We start from the raw sequence: 20,467 nt of genomic DNA on the forward strand, positions 1-20,467 counted from the left end.
ACCCTTATAACCTCATTTAATCTTACGTCCCTAAAATCCCTATCTCCAAATACCGTCACACTGAGGAATAGGGCTTCAAGCCAGGAATTTGAGGTGGGTGAGTAGGGGACATAATGAATGTAAACCAACATTCATTTATTGGCCACTAGGTCCAAAACTGGGTAGAGATTAAGGATGCCTCTCCCAGTGTATAAGCCTGCAACTCGATGTGGAAGGGGACCAAGAGATACCCAGTAACCAAATCAACTTCTTACCTCTCTACTCCTTGATTTCTGGCAAGCACACTAAGACAGATAATCCCTTCAGGGAAGGCCTGAACTTAGGCTGTGTGTAGCGTTAGTAAATGGCTCAAACAACTCCAGACTCCTCATTTGTAAAATGAGGACCTTGAAGCTCAGAAAGACAAAATGACTTTCCCAGGGTTGCAGAGCTGGTTAGTGGCAGGGCCAGGTCTGGGTTTAAGTGTCGTGGCTTTCATCCTCTTGCCCCTTCCCCTTGGCCAGGCTGGAGGATGGGTGTCCTGAGAAACCCTTAGAAGGAGGACACTGAACAAGTCCTTGAAATCTCCTGGGCATGTGGAGGTTGTGATGGAGGTGTATTGTGAGTGTGAGTGTGTGTATGTGGAGGTTGTGATGGAGGTGTATTGTGAGTGTGAGTGTGTGCATGTGGAGGTTGTGATGGAGGTGTATTGTGAGTGTGAGTGTGTGTATGTGGCATGTTGCTGGGCAGCATAGGCAGCATAGCTGGCACCTTTGTCTTCTTCATGAATCAGTTTCTTCTCTTGGCCCCTCTTCCTCTATAACATAAAAGCTCCTCTGGCAGTTCACTAAGGGTAAGGGTTGACGCATTTTTTTTTTTTTTTAAAAGGACCAACTAGTAAACATGTTAGGCTCTGTAGGCCAGACCATATCTCTTGCAACTCAACCCTGCCACTGCAGCTTAAATGTAGTCATAGCCCATATATAACTTAATAGGTGTAGCTGTGTGCTAACAAAACTGTATTTACAAACAGATAACAGGCTGGATTTGTTCTGAGGGGCATATTTTTAGAGCTGCTGGAACTAGGGTGCTTTCTTTGTCCCTGGCAAACATCCTCACATGAACTTACTCATCCCTTCTCTTATGTTATTTTGCCAAGTTCTCAGATTCTAAAGACCAGGACTCCTCATGAATCTGTCAGCTCCCCTCATTCCAGCTCTGGGTCTCTGTGTCACCACCACTGCCACCTCGTCATTATCCTATTTCAGGCCTGTCACTGGACTAAAAACCTTACAGTCTTTATCACATTTAATTTTTCCAACGATACCAAGAGGTAAGTATCACTCCACATCTAACATGACTTGCCTGAGGCTTGAAGAACTAAGTAAATTGTCCAAGGTTGTTGTAAAAACTAAGTGCTGATTTTGACCATTTCTTTTTTGATTTGTAAATCTCAAGCTCTTAATAAATTCTCTACTAACTCCTAAATAGATGGTTTTAAACTAGCACAATGAGAAAAATCACCAAAGTTAAAAGAATATAGAGTAACAAGTTGAACCCTTTAATTTCACTGTAGACCTAAGGATCTAAAGCAGTGATCACTAGACCAGGGACCAAATGAAGGTGAACATCAGGATCTCCTGGGGAGATTGTTAATATGCACATTCCTGGCCCCCACTCTCAGAGATTCTAATGAGGAGACCCAGGAATCTGCATGTAAGCCAGCATCCCAGATTCTAGGACCAATGAGAGATACACAACTTCTGAGGTCCTACTAAAAAAATGCTGCCATCGGACTTGATGTAGCTAAGATGCTTTGGGGCATCCACTTCTGCATCTCAGGTCCTATTGGATGGCTCAGCAGCACGGCAGCTCTTGCTCTGATTCAGCACTAATGACCTAACAGTATGCTCTGTAGAAAGCATAAATGCTGTACTCCCAGGAGTACAGTCCCAGGAGGACAAGAGCTCTGATTTTCTTTTCTTTTCTCTTCTTCTCTCTTCTTTTCTTTTCTTTCTCAATTCTTGGCATGTCTATGCATACCAAATGAGTGAATTTTATCAGAAACTTTTACTATCTTAATGCGGCCCTTTGAAGCCCTGCTAGGACTTTGGGGAAAAGAGAAGGGGCTCATCTGAACTTGAACCTTCAGTAATCTCACTAATACAAATAAGCAAGGAATGACTACTTAGCACATACACAGTTGGTATATATGAGAATGTGGAACTTAAAGCAGGTTTTTCATACGTGATTATTATTATTTTTTTTTGGTGATTTAGGCACTCGCATCTCTACCCCAGCAGCAGCATCTTAGAGGCAGTGAGAACTCTATCTTAGAAGGTGAATCTGTCCTTTCAGGTTGATGTGCTTGCTTTGGGTCAATCCCCAGTCACCTGCCCCAGACCAGTTCTTTCTAGAAGTGTCCCATTCTCCCCATGAATGAGAAATGAATGTGCTATTGCAGGCTTGCAGGCAGAATGCATCATTCTGAGGGTGTGCTGGGCTCCCTGGCTTATATTCCAAACATGCTATGAATGCTCAATTGCCACTACTGGGTTTCTCCAAACTGACTTGCCATTAAATGGATATTGTTTGTGCGGGGGTGGTAGAAAGTGAGTAATGGCATGTAGTTTCATGGAGATGCTTGTTCTCATCAAATATTTCAAGGTCCAGTGTTCCAAATCTCATTACAATTTTACTATGAAAAGAAATGAGGTATATATGTGTGTGTGTGTTTGTGAGAAACAGCTAAGGTTTATTTCTTAATCTGTTAGAAAAACAGAAAACATAGCTCAGGAAAAGAAAGAAAACAGAAGTCAAGACATTTGTGATACAGAATAAACCATGACTTAGAATATTTCATGTAATGACTTCAAACCACAGCAAGACTCCAGTGCTTAAGAGCAGAGCTGCTGGAGTGAGATGGTTGGGTCTACATCTTGGCTCCATCATTCACTGGCTCTCTATCTTTGGGGACCCTCCATAACCTCTGTAAGTGTCAGCCTCCTTGTCTGTAAAATGAAAGTAGTAATAGTCCTTCCTCAGGAGGCTGAGGCAGGCAGTTCACAAGGTCAGGAGTTTGAGACCAGCCTGGCCAACATGGTAAAACCCCGTCTCTACTAAAAATACAAAAATTAGATGGGTGTGGTGGCAGGTAGCTGTAATCCCAGTTACTCAGGAGGCTAAGGCAGAATTGCTTGAAGCTGGGAGGTAGAGGTTTCAGTGAGCCATAATCGCGCCACTGCACTCCAGCCTGAGTGACAGAGCAACACTCGGTCTTGAAAAACTAATAAATAATAATAATAATAATAATAGTCCTTCCATCATTAGGTTGTTGCAAAGATAAAGTGAAATAGTGTAGTAAAAGCACTTGCATTCCTGGCACTTAGTAGGAGCTCAATAACTGTTAGCTTTCCATTCATCAGGTTTTCATTCAAAAAACATTTATGAAGTGCCTGTTACATGCCAAGAACCATTTTTAGATATGTATGAAAAAGCAGTGCACAAACAGATAGGAATCCCTACCTTTATTCTAACAGGGTCAAACAAGTGAAGCACAGCTGATATGAAGTGGTGTCAAGTACTTTGGAAAAAAATGAAGCTGGGCAACAGTGCTAGGTAATGGCAGAGTGAGCAGGGGTAATTTTCCTGCTGCTCCTGACCTGCATGAGGATTGAAGTTTGGGACATAAGGACTGGTGTGGGAACATTGAGTGTCCTGTAATGATTGAAGAAAACTGGGAAAAGAGACATAAAGACATTAGCACTGACGTAATGATGTCAAGGCGGAGAATATTTAGGGGTGAGATAGGAATAGAGTTTTTTCCTGAAACACACAGACTTCTGGGGCCTCCATTTTTTCTCTGCTATTACTTACTGGAAGCTTTGGAAGAAGTGACTTCATAGACCATAATTATCAGCTTTACTATAAAAGGTTTCCCAGCTTGGGATCAATGGATGAATTAAAGGGGTGTCTGAAACTCCTGAATATTTATGTAAAATTGTATACCTGTAAGTAGGTATGTGCAGGGAGAAAGTTCATACATTTTATCCCATTCTCAAAGGGACTCAAGATCAAAACAGGGTTAGAACTGCTTGTCTCCTTGGTTCATAAGAAGGTGACCACACTGAACAGTGTCAGTGGGCACCTCTTGTCCTTGCAAGAGTATGAATGGTGCTGCCTTTCATCCTCCAAGCTGTGGAGATAATTTTGGGATCTCCTGGGCTGTAAGGCTCCTACCTTACTTCTTTGTTTGATGCATTTCTACATCTCTTAGACAGCCTTCAGCCCTGGGTTGAAAAGAGGAGTCTAGAACACCTTTCAAGTGGAATATTGGGACTGCAAGTTGCACAGCTCACTATCCGCCTAGGCTGATGTCCTTGGGTGTTCCTTGACCACAGAGGAGAGGACAGGAGTGGCTTCTCTTTAGGAAGCAGGGGTAAGTTTCCAGAGGATTCCTTCCAACATGCTGTTTCCCATAAGTTCGCTTTCACATGCTCCCTTATTTCCCAAACTGAAACTGTGACATTGTGCCAACTTGGCTGTAGGGAGCACAAAGCAGAAAACCAAGCAAAACCAACAGGGCAGATGGTGAGAGCTGGGGGTCCCTAACACTGGGGACTTAGTGGTGAAAATCCCAGATCTTTCTCCACTGAACTAAGCTTGAGGTGTATGTCTGCATGTCAAAGAGGCTTATCGAAAATGGTGACTGGAAGATCCTTCCTTTCTAGGCACTTAAAATGTCTGAATTTTGCTTCCTTATCAGCAAAACAAGCAGAGGTAAATGGAAAGTAAATGTTAAGCTGCATAAAGAGCCAACAGAATTAAATATAGATGAGTGACCTAATTCTAGCATCCTCACCCCTGACTTTCTACTTCATTTCTTTTTGGTTTCCTTATGAGGCTACCACTTTATCTGCACAAGAAAGACTTTGGTTAATGACTTTGGACTCCTTTGGGTCTTCTGACCTTGGAACTAGATTTATGTTCACAAAAGAGAGAGACCAAGAAGAAAAAAAAGGCAGGAAACTGGGAATTGGAGTGTCCGTTGAGAAACATACTTCTTTGTCATTTTTGGAAGGCTCATTGTTTAAGTTTGGAAGTCTAAGGCCATTGGTGGATTGTATTACGTTTGCGGCATGGCTTTGGGATAATAAGTGGAACCCACTAATGATGGGCTTTCCAAATGACTCAAATTTATTATAAAATTATTGGATATAACAAAAGATTATCCAACATGAAACTATCTAATCTGATTAAATCAAACTTTTTCTTAAGATATACCACAACATAGACACGTACACATTCATTTGGGAGAGAAGAGGCCACAGCACCCCAATCTTTATACAGAGTACTGTGATGGCTTATGTGGGTGTGGCTTGAAGTTCTGGATGCTCTCTCGCTCAGAAGGCACCTGGACCAGTGCTGAGGATGGGATCTTGGATGAGAGCCAGAGTTCCCAGTCCAAGACTGCCCCTTCAAGCACCAGGACAGTGGAAGCAAGTGTCGTGAAGCCATGGAAGCTCAGGGCTCTTATGCTCGGCAAACCCTCCTGGATATGACCAGCGTGCATGCTGGCTCTACCACCCCCACCTATCAGACTGCAGACTTTACATTTACACAAATCAGGCAATCCTAATGTGTTGACCCTGATACTATGCAGTGGCACTCACTGGGACATTGGCAGCTCTACTGGATTGATACGATAAAGTATCATGAGACTCAGAGTCATAATTGAACACATACACCATATTGTGCAGAGGTCATGCATCAAACTGAGTCAAAAAAATTATTTTTTCACTACTTTCATGTTGTTTTTGCCCTACAGTGGGTTGGTTGGTTTGCTTCTTTCTGACACTCACATTTTAAAACAATGAAATTTTACATGACAATGCAATTTCTGGTTTTGTGTGTATGCATGTGTTTTTTTAAACAGAAGATATAGGTTTCCTAGGCCCTCATTATCACACACCAAACAGGAGCAGACATTTGCTTTCCATTTGGCTCCTGTTTCTACCTGGCACAGTGTCCTGTGCCTGCAGGCATGTCACTCTGCTACCTTGATTTGGAAGCCTAGATTCTCCTACAGTCTCAGGTCCAGACTGGTGATGTCCAAGATTCCATTTAAGGAAGGACCTTCCCAGTGACCTTCTCTACCCTTTCCAGATGGTAGATCTGTGTCTGTGGCGGGACTTGGCATACCATGGAGAGACTGTGAAGAGATCCCACAACTTCCTTAATATGAGGGCAGAAGTGCTAGAAGGCCCCATGAGTAAAGGGGAAATGTCTTAGTCCATTTGTGTTTTAAACAAAATACTTTAGACTGGGTAATTTATAAACAACAGAAATGTATTGCTTACAGTTCTGGAGGCGGGGAAGTCCAAGATCAAAACACCAGCACATTCAGTGCTTGGGAAGGCCCTATTCCTCATTGGTGGCCCCTTCTAAGTGTCCTCACATGATGGAAGGGCAAAGCAGCTCTCTGTGGCTCTTCAATGAGGCACTAATCTCATTCATGAGTACAGAGCCCTCGTGACCTAATTACTTCCCAAAGGCCCTGCCTTCTAGTATTATCAGCTTGATGATTAGATTTTACTGTATGAATTTTAGGGGGACACAACATTCAGACAATGGAAGGAGGGGAATCCTCAGCTTTTCTTCTTTTTCTTTTTCTCTTTTTTTGAGATGGAGTCTTGCTTTGTCACCCAGGCTGGAGTGCAATGGTACGATCTGGGTTCAAGCAATTCTCCAGCCTCAGCCTCCTGAATAGCTGAGATTACAGGCACCTGCCACCACACCTTGCTAATTTTTGTATTGTTAGTAGAGACAGGATTTTGTCATATTGACCAGGCTGGTGGCAAACTCCTGACTTCAGGTGATCCTCCTGCCTCAGCCTCCCAAAGTGCTGAGATTACACATGTGAACCACTGCATCTGGCCCCCTCAGCTTTTGTATCGCAAAAGCTTATTGGTAATTTTCTCCTCTAACTTCCTCATTCATAGATGTGAAAACACAACCCAGAAAAGTTCCATGGTTGTTCCAAAGTCCTACACCTAGTGAGCAGTAGATCCAAGATGAAGATTTAGGTCTTCTGATACTCAGCCCAGATGATTTCCCTGCTCCTTTCCCCTTGCCAGTGCGTTATTCTGGGATGAAGCCATCACTCTGTCTGCCCTCCCAGCAGAGGCTTCTTCATTTGTTTTCACTTTCTCCCTGCTGGTCAGTGGTCTTGAATTTTACAAGTACTGCAAGTGTGAATTGCCTTGTGTTACATCTCTTGGTTGGAGTCTATGGCAGTCAATATTTTCTCAGGATGGTATCTCTCAGCAAGACTCAAGCCAATAAGTGGCAAGCAGGCAATCAACAAGGACTTATTAATCCCCTGATCTTTGTTCAGCACCACAGGCTTTCTGAAGAACTACTACATTTTATTCCTTCTGGAGCAAGTAACAGACACCCTTGTCAGAGTTGCTTAAGCAAAGGAAGAATTTGTTAACTCCGGAATACATTATCAAGTCAAGGGAAAGGCAGGGCCACCGCTGGGCCTTGGGACAACTAGAAGTAGAACTCCAACAAGATCAGTATTCTTCTCTGTTTAGATCTCACATCTGCTTTTTACTGTTTGTTGGGTTCAGTCTCCATATGGTAGAAAAATGTCCACCAACGTTTCCTGATGTATCATTTCTATTTTGGCCATGGGAGAGAAAACGACTTCCTCATTCTGGGTCCTCCAAGCCTATGGAAATTCTCTGACTGGTCTCACCTAAATCAGGTGCCTATTCCTGAACCAATCAACTATGGGGGGGATGGAAGCGGAGGAGATACTCAGGTCAATCAGCTGTGACCTGAGGTGGTCCCTCTTGTACTAAGAGAACAGCTTCCACCATAACTGTGGAAGTGGAATGGGTTGAAGGTGCAGAAGACTATCTCAGAAAAAGAAAAGTAAAGAAGGGGGAGAGTCTTAGGAAGACTAAACACTGTATCCAGTACATCTGCATATAGGATTTTATAATTGAATAGGGAGTTAAGAATTACATATAGAAACAGCAGTAATAAAAGACTTGTTTTACTGATCATGAGATGAATCAGGGCTCCTTATAGGGGCCTGCTGGGTTTCTCCACCCCAATCAAAGCATGAAAATAAAGAAAGATTTGAGTCCTTTCAAGGGAAAGTCTATGTACCTAGCTTGCTCTGCCACCAGCAATTAAGGAAGTGAGTGAGTAACCCACTAAGCAAGAAGCTTAAACAATAGTCACTCAAATAAGTTAGAGTCACATGATGTCTGCTTTCCTGGAGAAACAAAAGCTAACATCTTACCATATGTTCTTGAGTTGTTTTCAGAAATCTCGACCCCTCCACCAGATGTAAAATGTTGACTTCTATCATGTAGACTTCAGAAAATTGTGAACTAAGTACTTAACTCCAACTACCATTCTCTGTTCTATCTTTTTTTTCCCCCTAAGGAGCCAGGAGAGAGTCACACCCATAGGCCAAACCTTAACATTCCTTTCTGCTGACCCCAAGTTTTTGGACAAAGCTTTGCTTCCTTAACCAATTGCAAATCAAAAAAGTCTACCTATGACCTGTAAGCTCTCACATCAAGATGAAACTACCACGGCAAAACTATAACTGAGACAGTGAAAGAGATCTGACTTAACCAACTCCATTTTGCTTCTAACCTACAAGGTGTCCTTTTTTATTGCTGGGGACAGGCTGAACTAACTTTGGGAGGAATTTAGTTTACAGTTTATAGTTTAGAACAAAGACAATAACAGCCCTTTCCAAAAACAAACCCCCTTCTTGCTTGGGGAGTAGACTGCCTTTGTAGGACTAACAAAGTAGCCAAAAGATTAGAAATTATGGTTTAGCAGTCATGCAGCTGAAGGCTACAAGATTCTGACCCTTCCCAAATTGCTCCTGGGGATAACATCACTATGATAAGGCTAAGATCAGTGTTTGAGACATTTTGCAGATTTTTTGCTCAGTGGATCAGCTGGTACCACCCAGATTAATAAACTAGTTTATCTGATCTTGTGCTACCCTCTGTACCCCACCCCCGCCTGGAACTGACTCAGTGCAGCTTCGATTCCCTATGATTTCATCTCAACCCAACCAGTCAGCATTCCTGACTCACTGGCTGCACCCCATCCACAAATGTTCAGGAGACTGATTTAAGTAATCATAAAAATGTAGTGTCCTGTACAGCCAGCTCTACATGAATTACTCTTTCTCTATTGCAATTCTCCTGTCTTGATAAATTGGCTCTGTCAAGGCAGTGGGTAAGGTGAACCCTTTAGGTGGTTACAAAGATACTCCCCTTTTTTAAACCAAACCAACGTATAACCAAGGGGTATCAAGTTACAATTTCCCTGTAACTTCTCCTTTCTTGAAATATAGCCCTACCTTTAAAAATAATTCCCTGTAAGTAACTGGGGAGTTTGTGTCATAATCATCAGCTGCCTTATTCTTCCTGCTTGACGCCCTGCAATAAATGCCCCACTTTCTCTTGCAGCAAATCCTGGTGTCATTGTTTGGCTTTTTCAGTGCACCAGGCAAGCAGACCCAAGTTCTATTCAGTACTAATTATCAGAAATAAATGTGCAAAATGGGCTGGTATTATCAAGAATGACACCATCTAGTGCTGGCTTTTTAAAATTGAAATAGTGGATTAGAAGAAACTTAAACATGATTCTTTCTCCAGGAGTTTCAATTGTACACAAAATAAGGGGGAGTGTATTAAAAGCAGCACAAAACACAGAAATATAGGGAATGGTACAAAATTTGTATGATGCTTAAAATACAGGTACAATTTTTAAAATAAAAAAAAAATTCAAGCTTTTTGGCCAAGCATGGTGGCTCATGCCTATAATGCTATCACTTTGGGAGGCTGAGGTGGGTGGATCACCTGAGGTCAGGAGTTTGAGACCAGCCTGGCCAACATAGCAAAACCCTGTCTCTACAAAAAATACAAAAATTAGCCAGGAGTGGTGGCATGCTCCTGTAGTCTCATTTACTCAGGAGGGTGAGGCAGGAGGATCCCTTGAACCCAGGAGGTGGAGGTTGCAGTTAGTTGAGATTCCACCACTGCACTCCAGTCTGGGTGGCAGAGTGAGGCTCTGTTTTAACAACAAAAAAAGAAAAATTCCAGCTTTTTGGCCTGGGACTTCAGTCTTCTTCTCAATACACTCTAGTGCCCTAGTAAAACTGATGGAGAAGTTTTAAAAGTTTGGAGGGTAAGTGGAAGGAAGTTCTTGATAATTGTTATCAAGAAGCTGTGTGGTTTTAGAATACTTTGCTCCTCTGAGCTAAAAGAACTTGAGGTTGGTGAGGATGAATGATACAGCCTGTACAAGGGGATTCCCGAACTCTCTCTGGCAATAACATTCTGTGTAGGTTTTGTTTTGTTTACTTTGGAAAGCAGTATATAAGCAATAGAGCTGCAAACTAGATGAGGTTGAATTAGTTTATAGTGCTTTTACCTCAGTTCCTGTATCTAAAGACTGTCCTTGTGATTAGCATAATACCTTCAGTACTTTCTAGGAAAATGCTGCTTAAGTAATGCAAATGAGTAAAGCTGTTTTGCTAATTAGGGGGACTAGACTGAAGAATGTCAGGCCTCAAATAGGACAAGAGAATAAAGAGAGAGTGGAAGTAGTTGAAATGAGGTCAGTGAAGGTGGGAGGCCCTTGGGTAGCTGTTGGGTAGCTGCCTGAGGGGTAGTTGAGCCTACAAAGTAGGTTTGGAAACATGAAGGTGATCTTCTCCCTGGGATAGCTGGCAGTACTGACTTTGCACTAGGCTTTTCACATCTATTCCAATGGAGGCCACACTCTCCTTATGTAGGACACATCTTCCCACTTGTGTTCTAAACACCTCCCTTTCTCCCTTGTCTTGGATCAGTTGACTTCTAGTAAATATCACTTATCTTGTATATTCCTGACCTCTGTGTCCTGGTTGGTATCTTCCATCAATATTGTATTAGCTTGTCTTCACACTGCTGATAAAGACATACCCGAGACTGGTTTACAAATTTACAAAAGAAAGAGCAATTTACAAAAGGAGATTTATTGGACTTATAGTTCCACATGGCTGGGGAGGCCTCACAATCATGGTAGCAGGCAAGGAGGTGCAAGTCACATCTTACATGGATGGCAGCAGGCAAAGAGAGAGCTTGTGCAGGGAAACCCATTTGTAAAACCATCAGATCTCATGAGACCCATTCACTATCATGAGAACAGCACAAGAAAGACCTGCTTCCATCATTCAATGATCTTCCTTTCAGTCCCTCTCAGAATACATGGGAATTATGGGAGCTACAAGATGAGATTTGGGTGGGGACACAGACTCAAACCATATCAAATATTAAAGATGCTAAGTCCCTTCCCATATTAAACACCAGACAATAACACCACTGACTTGATGTCAGCCCCTCAGTAGTGGAATTCTATTTCCTGCCATTTACAGCCAAGCTTCTTGAAGTATCCATACTCTGTTATCACTTCCTTACCTCCCATTCAGGGACCAACACAGCAATTATTTGCCTATTTCCATTATTGTATGGAAATTCCTCTCTATGAGGTTACTAAAGACATATTTGTTCCCAGGTCCAGTGGATATGTCTTCACCTTTGATCTCACTTGACCTCTGAGAAGCATTTAACTCCTTGAATCTTCTAGAAATTCTCTTCTGGTCTCCATGGCATCCTATTCTTCTGGCATTTGGTCCTCCTAAGTCTGTCTCTTTTTGCAACCTTTTTCTTTTTCTCATCTCTGTTCTTTCTCCTATGTCAGGGAGAAAAAACTTTTTCTTATACTCTCTTAGATTCAGTATCTGGGCCCAGTGAATTAAACTAATAAGGGAGGGATTAACAGAAGGAAAGGTACAATTTTTATTTAATATTTACATGCCCAGGAGTTTACAGAAAAGAAGCAAAACTCAAAAAAGCAGTTACATTCAGGGGCTTATATACCATTTTATCAAAAGTAAGGAGACTTGGGTTTCAAAGGATGATAAATTATAGAAACATGACTAAGAAATATATGGGGAAATTAATGGAAAATAAAGATTGTTTTAGTAAGGTCTAGTTATACACATTTGTTTTGGTGTTGACTCTGAAACTCCAGTGATAAGTATGCCCTTGTCATCCTGGCATGAAGGGGCACCTTCCCCAATGGGAAATGTATTCCCTGTTTTTAGGCTGATAAGGGGAGGGCAGAAAACTTCCCTGCATCTGTTGATTCTCAGTTGCCTTCAGCTCAAAATAATCTTTGTGCAAAAGTGGCCTATCTTGAGGTGGCACATTCTGATTCCCTTTACCTGCATTATCAGTTTTTCTCAATATTCAACAATTCCAGATAACACACAACTCAACTACTATTTCTCTCAACTTAAAAGAAATCCTCTTGACCCCTGTCCCCAATTTGGCTTCCCACCATTTCTCTCTTCCATTTACAGAAGACTCCTGGCAAGAATTATCTACAATGCTCAGCTTCTCTTCTCACTTCTCTCTTGAGCTCTCTCTAGTCATGCCTTTGCTCCTGATTCCCCACCAAAATAGCACATATCAGACTACAAGTTGGATATGCTAAATGCTTCTCAAACTTAATTTATCCAAAACTGAACTCTCCTGTCCCACACTTGCTCTAGCCACCATCTTTCCCAATTCAGGGATAGCAATCCCAGTCTTAATTTGTTCAAGCCATCACCTTGACATCTTTATTCTTTCTTTCATACCCCACATTTAGACTCCTCATATTCTGTTGGCTGTGCTATTGACTGAATGTTATGTCTCCCCGATCCCACCCAGATGTCTATGTTGAAGCCCAATCTTCAATGTGAAGGTGGGGACTATGGGAGATAAGAAGGTTTAGATGAGGTTGCGAGGGTGGAGCCCCCAGTGTAGGATTGATGTCTCTCTCTCTCAGTTAGTCTCTGTGTAGAGACTTCAATCCTACCTTTTCCCTTGGCACTGCCCTAGTAGAGTATCTCTCTATGGGCTCTGCCTCTACCGCTGGCTTTGGCTTGGGCACCCAGGCTTCCCATACATCCTTTGAAATCTAGGTGGAAGCCACCAAGCCTCCTTTGCTCTTGCATTCTGTGTACCTACAGGCTTAACACCATATGGAAGCCTCCAAGGCTTATGATTTGTGCCCTCTGGAGCAGTGGCCTGAGCTATGCCTAGAGTCTTTTGAGCTGTGGCAGAGCCAGAGTAGCCAGGATGTTGGGATCAGTGTACTGAGGTTGTACAGGGGATCAGGGTCTTGGGCCTAGCCCACCAAACCATTATTTCCTCCAAGGCCTCTGGGTCTGTAATGGGAGGAGCTGCTTCAGTGATTTCTGAAATGGCTTCAGGGTCTTTTCCCCATCATCTTGGATATTAGCACCTGGTTCCCTTTTTGTCATATGAATCTCTCTAGTCAGTGGTTGTGCTACAGCTCTTCTCTCCTGAAATGCTTTCTCCTTCTCTACCACATGGCCAGGTAGTAAATTTCTTAAGTGGTTATCCTCTGCTTCCCTTTTAATTATAAATTCTAACTTTAAGTCATTTCTTCACTCCTATATCTGATCCTAGGTTGTTAGAAGCAGCCTGCCAGCTCTTGAATGCTTTTCTGCTTTATTCTGTCAGATATCCACGGTCATCAGTCTTAAGTTCAACCTTCCATAAATTCCTAGGGCATGAACACAATGTAGCCGAGTTCCTTGGTAAAGTACAGCAGTGGTGATGTTTGCTCAAGTTCCCTGTAAGTTTCTCATTTCCATCTGAGACCTCATCAGCCCAGCCTTTAATGTCCATATTTCCATCAACATTTTGGTCACAACCACTTAACTAGTCTCTAGGAAACTCCAAACGTTCCCTTATCTTCCTGTCTTCTTTTGAGTCCTCCAAACTCTTCCAACCTCTGCCCATTACCCAGTTCTAAAGCTGCCTCCACATTTTCAGGTACTTTTATAGTAATGCCCCATTCTTTGGTACCAATTTTATGTGTTAGTCTGTTTTGCATTGCTGTAAAGGAATATCTGAGACTGAATGATTTATCAAGATAATAGGTTTATTTGGCTCATAGTTCTATAGGCTGTACAAACATAACAGTAGCTTCTACTCAGCTTTTGATATGGCCTTAGGAAGATTTTACTCATGGCAGAAAATGAAGGTGGAACAAGTGTGTCACACGTCATGTGATGAAGCAAGAAAAAGAAGAGGAGATGCTAGTTTCTTTAAACGGCTATCACTCTCATGAACTAACAGAATGAGGACACACTCATTACCTCAAAGGCACAAAGCCAGTCATGAGGGATCCACTACCATAACCCAAACCCTTCCTCTTAGACCCACCTCCAATATTGGGGATCACATTTCAACATGAAATCTTGATGGGAAAAATATGCAAACCATGTCACTTTATATACTCAAATTAATTTTCTTATAAGGAATTTCATGTCACTGTTATTAATGGAAAAAAAAAGCAGTACAATTTGCTATACAGGAAAGGTATGGCTCAACACATTTACAATAAATACATAGCCGTTAGATAAAAGCATACTTCTATATAATCTAAACTCAATTTAGCACCAATGGTATTGAAATGACATTTTGGGAAACATTTCCATAGATGCCCATATTTCTTGGGGTTCTGCCCTAGATCGTCTTTTCATATGCTTCCCATGGGCAAACTCATCAACAGCAAATGACCTCAATTTCTTCATTGTTCCAACAACAATTCTCTGATGACAACCGGTGTCTTGCAATTTAATTCAATTCTGACACTACCCAGAGTTAGCACAGATCCCACGAATTAAGAACAACATCCTTCACAAGATTGCCCCCACTTTAGAAACTAAACATCAGTCTCAGTCAGCCGTGACTGACTAGCTACAAATTCAGGGGTTTCTATGACTCCCTCTGGTTCAGTAATTTGCTAGAACAAGTCACAAACTCTCTGAAAGTGCTATTCTTATCATTACAGTTTTATTATAAAGGATACAGCCTAGGAACAGCCAAACAGAAGATGCACATACGACAAGATTGTGAGAGGGGTAAGGATCCTGAGCTTCTCTGCCCTCTCCTCTAGGAATCCAGGTGTATTTGTCTCCCAGCACATCAGTTGTTCACCAACCAGGAAGCTCCTTTGAGCCTTGGTTTCCAGAGTTTTCACTGGGGCTTCATCAGATTGATCAGATTGTTGATGACTGATTAAATCATGATTGATTAAATTACTGGCCATGTTGTTGAGCTCAATCTCTAACCTTATTTCTCTCACTTGATGCTGGGCTGGCAGCCTAAAGTTCTAACCTTCTAATCACGTGATTGGTCTTTCTGGTGACCAGCCCCCATCCTAAACTAGGAACCCACCATGAGTCATCCCATTAGCATAGCAAAGATATTGTTGTTACTCAAGGTTTTAAAATTTTTGTGCCGGGAACTGGTACAAAGACCAGATATATTCTTTATTATATCACATATATATATGTGTGAATCACACACACACACACACATATGAATCTCAAATTTATATCTCAACTCCTACCTCTCATCTGAAATTGAGACTTTCAGATACAACTGCCACCTGGGTGTCTTTTTCAGGAGGTACCACTTGTATCTTCAAGCCATCAATATTCATAAATAAATCCCCATCACCTCCCCATCACCCTAACCAACACATACACTCTCTTTCTCCTGTATTTCTTCTTAGTAAACGTAATTGTAACACCATTCAACCGGCTACCTGAATCTGAACCTGTGTTTTACCCTTGTTTTTTCTTACTCACATACAGTTTTCTTTTCTGTTTTTTTTTGGAATGTTCCTCTTGCTTCCCCTTCTCTTTCTATTTATTTTGTTTTGATCTTAGCTTAGAAGTCATGGTTTCCAGAAAGCCTTTGCTGGTCTCCCAGGACTGGTCAGGTGCTCCTGCACTTCCATAATAATGGATGTGATAATTTATTGTTTGTCTCTTTTGCCCAGTATCTTGGTGAGGGCAGTAATTGAGTCTATCTTACTCGCTCTCACATCCTTGTACCTGGCACATAGTTGACACTCAAAAATATATACCCAACAAATGGATAACATGATACAAAGTTGGAATATTTCAAAATAAGACTTTTCTTGTAGATAACTACTTTCTATAGCAGTAATTTATGAACTTTCCAGTAGAGGTTGCCTTGGTATCATCTTCTTTTGAGAATTAAGTAATTTGTGTTTGTTCATAATAACAGGCTTCTAAGTATATTTATTCCTACCTTCATTCTTTGGATATTTATTGAATATCTACTAAAGTGAGAAGCAGTGTCCTAGTCCTTAGGGCTGGAAATGAGTGAAAACATAGTCACACAGTCTACTGAAGAATTACATCTTTATATAAGCACAATTGTAATAAAATATCATGGGTCCTATAAAAAATGTATGAGCAACATACTGCAGGAAATATTCAGTGTGATTATATTGAATTATAGTTTTCAACTCATTATTCCTTTCCATAAAGGATTATACACTCACACCCTCTGCCACGTACTTTCTAGTGCCTGTCACAATAGTAACCAGAATATACATGCCTGCCCCCACTTACTTACTCGGGCTAGGCTATGTGACTTGTATTGGCCAATGAATATAGGCAGACGTAAAATGAAAATGCACCACTTCTGAGCAGACACTTTAAGAGACAGCAAGTTTCTGTCAGACATCTCAAACTTTTGACCTTGGGTGTAAGGCATATGTTCCAGGTAACCATTACTCTTTCAGCCTGAGTCCTGGAATAAAGACATATAAAGCAGGCATAAATCCAAATCACAGATTGCCATCTAACCTAGCCCAGCTGAGCAAAGCCAATTCACAGACAACCTATATCCATCCCTATCAACATTGATTTGATTTTTTTTTTTTTGTTAGCTATTGAGGTTTGGGAGGAGGGTTGTTGCTACATAGAATTATTACAGCAGAAATCTGCTAATACACTGAGTAGCTATCTATCTACTATGGGAGAGTATGGGATGTAAGGAGAAGTCTACATGGTATTTCTATGTATTTCCTATGTATTTCCTGCTATGCTATTTCTCAGGACACAAGGCCCCCAGTTCTCTGATGGTTGTAGATGTTTAGTTAACATAAATAAAAAAGCCAATAGAATGAGGCCAGTGGTTTGTTCCATATGATGCGAAACTTAAAAATTCAGATGTAGTAAGAAATAAACACAGGTCTTCTTAAAATATCTGACCTAGCTGAGCACAGAGGCTCGTGCCTATAATCCTAGCACTTTGGGTGCCCGAATATGGGTGGATCATATGAGGCCAGGAGTTCAAGACCAGCTTGGGCAACATAGTGAGACCTCATCTCTACAAGAAAAATTTGTTTTTTTAATTAGCTGGAACTAGTGGCTTGCACCTGTAGTCCCAGCTACTCAGGAGGCTCAGGTGGGAGGATCACTAGAGCCCAGCAGTTCAAAGCTGCAGTGAGCTATGATGGTGCCACTACACTCCAGCCTGGATGACAGGGTGAGACTTTGTCTAAAAAAATAAAGATAAACCTGGCCTATTTCTAGCTGAAAAAGCTACCTTAGATTTACGGGTATTTCTCCAACAGCTGATTTTCAGAATGCAAGCTAGACATAGTGGCATTGACCAATTAAGGCATACAACTTTAACTGTGCAGAACGTTAGCATTCTGATACAACCACTGTATCATTGTCATCACTTAAATAAGAAAAATTTGTTTTTCAAAGCAAAGAAACACACTGCTACTTGTAAGGGTGATGGTTTCTCAGTGTGAGTTTACTTTTGTTGACCATTTGTAGTTTAAACTGTGCTATGACTTATTTTCATTTTGCACTAACGATGAGCAGCAAAAGTAATAAAACTGTATAAAATAAACTCTCCAACTCCTAAACTGTTTTTTTCCTTTTCAACCATTTTTTAATTTGTTTTAAATGGGAAGTGGTTGAGCACAGTGATTAGGAAAAACCACTATGAATTAGACTTGTTTGAATTAGACTTTGAACCTAGGCACCATCAAGAATAGTGTAAAAATGACCTAAGCACTCAACCTCAGTTTCTTCATTTGTAAAATAAGAATCATAATGGTGCTTATCTTTAGGGCTATGAAATAAAGTTAACCTTGTGAGGCCTCAGCACAGTGTCTAACACAGAATAAGCAGTCAATAAATGACAGAAATTATTACAGGATAGATTTTGTTAGTGCAACTTTTCTTAGGAAAGCAGCTGTTTATTATAGAAAGATGAGCCATGTAGTGGCGTTGCTTTGACTTTTACTATTGCAAAAAAAACCTTAGGACCCAAATTATGATTAATTTATATGCAATGTTTATGAATAGCTAAGCTTTTTCTACTTTGGTTCTGTGAGAGTAATAAGGGTCAAAGACAGAAAAGTTGAACTCACCACAAAATGAACACTTCCTAAACCTTAATTTGGCTAAGATAAAATAGACTGGACTCTCTGGTAATAAACTGTGGGCAAGTCTCCAGGCAAACAAGTTGTGCACTTGCATTCTTCCACGCATGCGATGCTGGAGTGACAGCAGCTGTGCTGTGGAGTGGCCATGGTCAAATGTTCCCCAGTGAATTTGCCAGAAAGATAAGAACATCCAGCAGCCTGTGTGTTGCCTGAATAGCAGGTCACCTCATTGTCAGATCTCCTCATTCCTGATTGCAGAGTATACTAGTGTGAACAGCCTTGGGTTTATGGCAAATGTGGTGGCCAAGCAAAGTTAACCCTCCTTGGAAACTGCAAATTGATATTGGTATTAATGGTTCTGATTTACAAGAAATAATTTGTTATAAGACATATTTGGCTGTTTACCTTGAAAGATCCTGCAAAGTGTGTGTCTGTGTGCATGTGCATGGGTGCATAGCCAGATAACTTATTTAAAATGCACAAGCAATTAGAACTTCTAAATATATGAATCAGCCATTTGAAATCTATCTCAAATGCATCCCCTGGAGAAATATAATTTTTCCCACTTCCAGGCATTCTGTTTCCTAGTCCTTTTACTTTCACTCAGACATTTCAGAAAGCACTGGACTCAGAGGTTAAGCTAGGGGAATTTACAAATTTATTTTTTGTAATACAGAGCTTGAAACTTGCTCCCATTCAAAAAAGATATATACAGTCTGAAGTTCACTCAGAAAGAAGCCATTAGTGTAATGTGTAATCCTATAGCAAAGATCAGTATGACTCACTTGAAGAATTAAGGATGGCTCACACAGTAAAAAAATTCACTTCATTTTTTAGAAAGAAAATGTAAGATATTTTGACTCTGAGAAAAAAAAGGATAGGGAATATATACCATTATTTAATACATAAAATAAATTTTAAAAATATACCTAGAAAGCATACATTGTAGAAGGGAAGTGGGAGGGAGAGTAAAGAGAATAAAAGAGGAGAAATAGAAAAGGAAAGAAAGAGGCATAGGAAGAAAGAGTGAACATAAAAGTATGGGCTGGATACAGACAAATGCATAAACATGTATTAGACGTTTTCAGAGGGGTGAATTGCTGTCTATTTCTCCTGTTACACTTTCTAACTCTAGGCCCAAATCAGGACATTTAGTTTTGGACACATGCCCTTCGGTCTGATGAAATTTATCTATGCTTCTTTATATTATTTTTAGTAGTTACTTATATAGAGATTAGTATAATATTTGTTCTTTAATTTGTTACAATCCACCTTAAATTATTATCATGCCAATCCATGAACAATGTTAGAACCTTGCAACAGTACAATGGCATTTACCCACCCCCTCCACCTTTTGTGCTATCTGTCATATGTTTTACTTGTAATATATCATAAACCAGAGAATATATTCTTACCTAAGTTTTAAATAGCCAATAGTCTTATAAAGAAAATTTTTAGAATTTTCTTTTATATTTATATACATTTTTTTCCTTTTCAGTGTTTCATTTCTACCTACAGATATAGACTTATATTTGCATAATTCTCCCTTCAGCCTGAAAAAATTTTTCTTAATACATATTTTTACAGTGCACGTCTGCTGATTACAAATTCTCTCAGTTTTTAATTTTCTGAAAATATCTTAATCTGGCCTTCATTTTTGTTTTATTATTTATATGTTTTTGCCTTTCTGTAAATACATTTATATATTATCTTTACATATACACATTTTTGTGTGTGTGTATCAAAAGCTGAATCCTTATTTCAAGGGACTTTGGTGATCTTGCTTCATTGATCCCCTAAATATGGGCTTAGCCTGTGGGTTTTTTTAATATGTATGTTTTATTGCACTTTAGGTTCTGGGGTACATGTGCAAAACATGCAGGATTGTTGCATAGATACATACACGGCAAAGTGGATTGCTGCCTCCATCCTCCCATCACCTCTATCTAGCATTTCTCCTCATGTTCTCCCTCCCCAACCTCCCTACCCCCCAATGTCCCTCCCCTATTCCCCCACAACAGACCCCAATGTGTGATGCTCCCCTCCCTGTGTCCATGTGTTCTCATTGTTCAACACCCACATATGAGTG

At 40.7% G+C, this 20,467-nt stretch overlaps 1 long non-coding RNA gene across 44 annotated transcripts in view; it reads left to right on the plus strand.

Moving 5' to 3' along the window:
- Positions 1–20,467, plus strand: part of LOC103788949 (uncharacterized) — a 196,391-nt gene that overhangs the window by 160,773 nt on the left and 15,151 nt on the right. For 25 of the 44 annotated variants that reach the window (XR_013532438.1, XR_013532447.1, XR_013532435.1 and 22 more), the window contains one exon: positions 1,139–19,829. This is a non-coding gene — a long non-coding RNA (uncharacterized LOC103788949). Of the gene's footprint in view, positions 1–1,138; positions 19,849–20,467 lie in introns of those variants that run through there. The other 19 variants (XR_013532469.1, XR_013532472.1, XR_013532461.1 and 16 more) reach the window with 8 other exon arrangements.

This window comes from Callithrix jacchus, chromosome 2 (assembly GCF_049354715.1).
Source record: "Callithrix jacchus isolate 240 chromosome 2, calJac240_pri, whole genome shotgun sequence".
Taxonomy (NCBI): Eukaryota; Metazoa; Chordata; class Mammalia; order Primates; family Cebidae; genus Callithrix; species Callithrix jacchus.